The sequence below is a fragment of the Sinocyclocheilus grahami genome, unplaced genomic scaffold, assembly GCF_001515645.1.
Source record: "Sinocyclocheilus grahami isolate Dianchi unplaced genomic scaffold, SAMN03320097.WGS_v1.1 scaffold251.1, whole genome shotgun sequence".
Classification (NCBI taxonomy): domain Eukaryota; kingdom Metazoa; phylum Chordata; class Actinopteri; order Cypriniformes; family Cyprinidae; genus Sinocyclocheilus; species Sinocyclocheilus grahami.
The window spans coordinates 27,167-34,123 of record NW_015505430.1 but is presented as its reverse complement, the minus strand read 5'-3'; positions in this window follow the sequence as shown (position 1 = coordinate 34,123).

Genomic DNA, 6,957 nt, shown 5'->3' with positions numbered 1-6,957 from the left:
CATAAAGTTGGAAATACTGTATCATCTATATCAAATATAATAAATTTGGAAATAGTCAACCAAATCAAATTGTCTTGTATTTATATGTAAATATATCCCCAGGTTGACATACCACATAGTTTGTTTATAAAATGTAAAGGGTAAGGCAGGGTAAGATGACACCTTATTTCTCTCTTGACCATATGGCACAAAATCTCATTTCAACACAGCCTGTGCTATTTTTAATTTTGTCATGTCATCTGAATATCAACATTGTGAGTTTTAATCTGTCAAAACAGTTTTCAGGAATTCTGTGTCTCGGGGAAAAAAAGTGATCCATGACATTGTATTGTGTTTAATTTTTTATTTATTTTTATTAAATTTTTTGTCCATTTATTAATCAGGGATTTTTGGAGTAAAAATTATAGTTTGTATTTTGAAGTGAAAAGATCAAATAAGACAATTGGGGTAAGAGGGCCTCCAATAATTGGCACAGACTAGTGTTAGACTTAATATTTTTAATATACAAATATTTTTAATTTAGTGTTAGTGTTAATAATATTTTATAAATTACATTTTTAAATTCGACAGTTATTGAATATTTAAGACATAATTGAGTGAAATCATGCAATTTGAAGTATGAAATTAAAATATGGGCATATTAAATATGTAAATATTCATATGCCTGTATATAAGTCATAGAATAGATTTCTGCCTTGTCTGTCATCAGTTATTCATTTCTAAATTGTCAAAACAGTTTTTGAACAGGATAGCTGGTTTAGTTTTTTACATGAACACTTTAAAACTATATATAAATATTAATAAAAAAGCATTTTATACATTCTGTAGACGTTTAGCCAGGGGGCTTCTTACACCAGCAGTGGCCTCTTTGAATAATTTTTCAATTTGTGCAATAACAATACATTTTATCAAATGTTTCTATTTATTTCCCTTAATACCACATTAACTGAAGCATCATCATCCTGCACATGCTAAACTTCAAAAATAAATAAATATGTTACAATTTAAAAGTAAAAGCACATTAGGGTGTCATTTTCCCCCATCTTCAGAGACTAGCAGCACAGTCTTTACAGCTTGTTTACAGCTATACACTCTTAAAGGCTATTAGTAGTAATATCAGTATATGTAATCGGTCATTTTGTTCTTGTTTTAAATGTAAAGCCAACAATATGTATTGAATTTATGCTTATGTAGTTGACATTTTTTATGGAATATTAAATATTTCCTTTGGAGGTTGTAAAAGTGTTTAAGGAATATGACATTTTCTAACATTTATATGCTTATGCTGCAATAAGCCAGAGGGAAATGCTACAAGAGTATGAGTAAACTAGTCTGTCTTATGATCTACTTTAGTAGTATAGACAGAACATTACTGTTAAATAATATGGTAACAACATTTTAGGTTGTACAGATTTACTTAAATTCACAGTTAAAACCTGTGTTTAATTAACTAATATAATATTAATATACCAACCATTTTGTATAATACATAGGCAACCACCAGTGATCAGAAAAACACTTGATGAATTAAATCTCACTACAAGCAGATTTGCCACAAGCTGAAGAAGTAAATATTAATATATCATTTTGCATTAATTGTTTTGATTCATGCTTTAAAAAAAAAAAACCTTATTACATTTTGATTTACACATAATTTTTTAGATCTGTGACCATTGTTTGCTATTCTGAAAACTTTGCTTTCATTTTTTAATTTTGTGCAATATATTTTTATTTGGGTATTTAAATTTTGGTTTCATGCTTATTTTTTATTTTTTGTCCGTGACTGCAGTACTTTTGGCAGAAAATTGGTCCCATAGGGGTGCACAGTGTCATTCACACAAATACTCAACAGCACCATAGTAACACGCATGACACTAAAATAATGCAATAAACATTAAATAAACTGTAAGATTTAATATAAAATCCTAATGTACATAACTGTTTATAAAAAAAAGTGCTGCACAGAAACTTCTGGGAATGTCAGTTTATAAGATATTTACAAGAATTTACAAGATACTCTCAGAAAAAAAAAGTTATTTTCTGGATTAACTGCGGCTAAGAGAATGCTTGCCTTATGTTGGCAATCTCCGCACTCTTTGGCTTGGTCACACTGGATGTACTCTTTCCTGGACATTGCAAACATGGAACTATCTGTGGCAAGGATGCATAGTGCCACTAAAAAACGATTTCAGTTTGGTTAAGAGCAATTTCTAAAATTACGGACTTGTAAAGTGACATATATTTTAAATGTCTTTACACTGTGCTTGCCTTGTGAAATTCTCTGAAATTATTCTTGTCATAGAGATATTGTGACAGAGGGACTGGGGAGGGATAGGGATTTCTTCTCTCTCTCTTTTTTTTATTGCGGTCGCTGTGGTGGGTGGGATAACATTTTAAATTGAAAAAGTTCAATGTGTTGCATTTTACTTTTATTGATATGTTTCTGTACTATAACTTCTTGTAACACTTAAAAATTTGATACAAAAAAAGAATTTACAAGATAACTACTTCACTTTCAAAAACTGTAAATATAACTATATCTTTTTTATGTAAAATTACATTACTGTTAACCAATAAAAAAATTTTTTACTATAGCATTTTATAGTCATTATTGTAAAATGGTAGAGAATCCGTTTAAATCTCTGTGTCACGGCGCTATTGTTCAAAAGGCTTCTTCATCTGCTCTATTTGTCTGCCACCCCTCCTGCTATACACACCTTGAGCAAACAGATCTGATATTGTCTAGTATATAGGCTACTCTTTAATGTTCTTGAGTTTTCTCTTAAGTCCTGTTTCAGTCTTTAAAGTATTCTAGTCCTGTTTTGAATGAATAAATAAATAGGCTACATATAAACCAGCCCACAGATGTCCAGTAAAAAGTTGTATGGCTGCTTCTATACAATTATATCTTGCATGAGCATCAGAGAACAAATAATAGCCTACCAAAGCCGGTTTTTGGGGGGCTGGGGTGGACCAGCCTCACCTTTTATGCTACAATACACAGCACTGACTGGAAATATTTGTCTACTTATGTTTGCATTTATAACGCAAGACTTCTGTAGAGAAGGCATCTGTTGATTTTATTTATGTGTACCTCAGGAGAGAGATGCAAACACAAGCAATGCAAACGGACTCGTTGCTGGATGAAAATATTTCATGACTTCGTATAATGCTCGGTTTTGACTGGACCCGAGCACGCTGTCCTGAGAGTTTAGCTCTAACCCTGAAACAAACATATACGCCTGCCTATAGCCTTAGTAATCCTGAAGACATTGATTAGCCTGTTCAGGTGTGTTTGATTAGGGTTGGAGCTAAACTCTGCAGGACAGTAGTACAGGCACTCTAGAACCGAACTTGACTACCAGAAACGTCTAGGTTACTTGTGTAACCCTCGTTCCCTGAAGGAGGGAACGGAGACGTTACGTCAGTGACTGACGAATTGGGATCTCGCCCGAGAGCCCAATCACCTTCGAGTGTTAACTAAACAAGCCAATGACAGTTGGCGTGCGTGTTTCGCCACGCGCACCCCGCCCCGCAGCGCGGATATAAAAGGAGAGCGCGTGCAAACGCACATCAGTTTTTCGCTGAGGAGCCGAGACTACGTGAAACTAGTGGCGCGCGGCTTACACGTGCTCTTCAGTCTTCACGTGCTCTTGTTTCATTCAAACACAACTGGCGCCATCTTGCGCCTGACTTATTGTAATGAAAATCAGAGTACTTCATTATTTTATTGAGTAGATATGTAATTGTTGTTGCAGTGTTCGTCTCGTGGTTATGCCAATTTTCCTACAAATTTTCGCAATAGAATATTTTTCGTGGCGGAAGCTTTAAGATATAGCCTAGGCCTACAGGGGAAAAATCAAATAAAAAACATTAGGGTACAGTTTTGAATGTTCTCTGAATGTTCTGAAACAATTCAGTAGGCCTGACATTTAAAAAACAAAGTTAGATTTTAGCGTCCAACTAAAATGTTTGAGAAATAAAACGTTCTATGAACGGTGTACCTTGTAGACTAAATAATATTTTTTGTGCTAACATTTTGAGAACATTATGAAAGACCAAATAACTCTGAACAAACATTCACATTACTAGAAGATCGTTTGTTCATAACGAGAATCTTCCAGATTGTTAACCAAAGTTCTGAGAACGTTTCTTGTTAGCTGAGATAATGTGCAGTCAGTCATTATAGCAAAATAGTCCCTTTTTAGGGTGCTATTCCTTACTTACCGATGAAAGGAATTCCTTACTTTATTAAGTTTAATAAAATCTCTGATTATAGTCAGTTATGAAAGCTGCTTATTCAATTCATAGGATCCAGTGAAGTAAACACTTGTCTAATGAGTCCTCCAGAAATGTCATTATTCAATATTCTCTATAAAGACCAAAGTCATTATGCAGCTATATGTACATTAAATCTGTCTGTAATTTGGCACTTTGTCCAATAGGGTAACATTAAGTAAATTTTAACACACAATACAGTATACAATTATATACAGTAAATATAGAGATAGTGGAAACTATTTAGAAATGAAATGGCATTTCTCACTTTATAAACAACAGGTGGCAGCAGCAGACAATCAGTCCTGCAGCTCTCGCTTATCACAGTCTGGAGACCTGGTCTAGGTATTAAACAACTGATGTTTTTCTTGTGGCCCCAATTTCATCTCTGAAAGTAAGTAGTGACACAACAGTTTATGTATTTATTTATTTAGTGGCTACAAGACATGTCCACATGATTCAAAACAATTATCAAACAGGCCGTAAAACAATACCCTCAAAGGCAGTTTGTTTTACAGTAATTAATAACCATCATATCAAAGTTGTTCTTCTATGTTTACTCCATGTTTCATATAAAGAACATTTACACAGGGCATTTAAGTTCTGTAAAATGTAGCAATGAACTAATGCTGAAAAACGCTGTCATACAATTTGACAAGTTATCAGTGTTTTAGGGAGGAAGGAAAATATATGAGAAATATGGGTAACACTTTATTTTAAGGTGTCCTTGTTACACGTTACATGTACTTACTATTATAATAAATAATTATGCATAATTACATGCAAGTAACCCTAAGCCAAACCAAAATCCTAACCCTAACCATACAGTAAGTACATGTTAATTATTATTACTCAGTACTTATATGTATAATTACACTGTAACAAGGACACCTTAAAATAAGTTGCTCATATTCATAAAACACACAATCAAAGTTAAAGTTTAACTCACTACATCTGCTTCGATAAATCCTTATCAGATGTGGTTCAGTGTTATCACACCATGAGGAAGAAAATACAGTATGTGACCTTATAGATACACCATAGCTGAAAAACAGAACCAGAAGGTAGAATGAGAAAGAAATTACTCCTTATTTTGAGCAAATGAAATTCCTCTGTCAAATGTCATTGAAGTTTACATAAATTAACAGAACAGTAGTTACATCACATTCTTTGGAAAATATAATGAACAATATAAGCAATAACAGCTATATGTCTACCAAAACTAAATGTTTATGACCAGAACAAAATGCTGCTTCGTTATGTCTTGTCCCTGAGTGTCTAAAGGTGAATTCAGTCATGAATGTGGCCTTTGATTTTATTACCCACTATCACAGTTTTATCTTGTTTTATTTGCCCAGGCTTCTTTACAGGAAAGAAGGAATGAGGATGTGTCTGATGATTTCTGAGAAACAGTTTGATGCATGTGATCAATAGTAATAAATATTAGCCTATAAATATAAAATAATATTTGGAAAATTTACAAATGAGATCAGGATCTAGAAATTACGTACATGGATGAAATCATACAACCCCAATTCTAGAAAAGTTAGGACATTTTGTGATATGCCATAAAATCAAGAATATGTTATTTGTTAATTCTCTTTAACCTTTATTTAACTGACTAAAGTACAAATAACAATTTCCAGTGTTTTCACTGGCCAACTTATTATATTGTAGATATAAACACATTGTGATTTTGATGGCTACAAAACACTCAAAAAAATTTGGGAAAGAGGCATGTTTACCACTGTGTCAAATCACCTTTCCTTTTAATTACACATTTGAATCATCTGGGAATTTAGGATGCTAATTTTTGCTTGATACAAGCTTGATACAAGACTTCACCTGCTCATCAGTTCATAGTCATTGTTGTCTGATTCTCCTTTTCATGATGGGCCATACATTTTCAATAGTAGACACATCTTCTGGCCAGTCAGTCACATCCACATGTGTCTACAGAACACTGTTGTATCACATGCAAAATAAGACCTGGCAATGTTTTGATTTAAAAACCATGGACTTCCCATGAAAGATGTCATCTTGATGGCAGTATATGAGTGATTCTATAATTGCAGGTACATTTGGTGTCCAAAGTCATTATTTTTTTTCTGCTTTTTTCAAATGGTTATAGTTTTCAATTATTTTAATACTGTGTTACTCATTGTTATGAATTACAAGATGTTACAGTCCATAACAATATAATATTTTTTGCAAAAAGTGTCTTAAATAGCGGAAAATCATGATTTCTTGTTGTGCGAATTAGTCAGTGCATTTTTTCCATCATGTATCACTGTGTAATCAAAATATTTTATTGTAATTTTCTTTTTGTAATATTTCATTCATTTTATTTATAAAAGCCCTAAAGAGTAATTTACCTAATTCTACAACATTATTTAAAAAATATATATATATTTCTTTCTTATAAAAATGTGTGTCCGTAAATCTTGCGTCAACTCTGTTACCGTACCATACTTTGCCTTTAAATTAGTGGAATTATCTCCCACAACTATGTAAGATACAGGAAATGATGTCACTTTCCTCTCTGTTAAGATCTGAAGCACTGAAAAGTCTATGTGCTCTCTCTAAGAAAATATTTAAATCTAAAAGTTCTTACACCAAAAGTTATTTTATAAAGTGTCAAATCTGTTACCACAATATCAAAAGGAAAACAGATTTTTT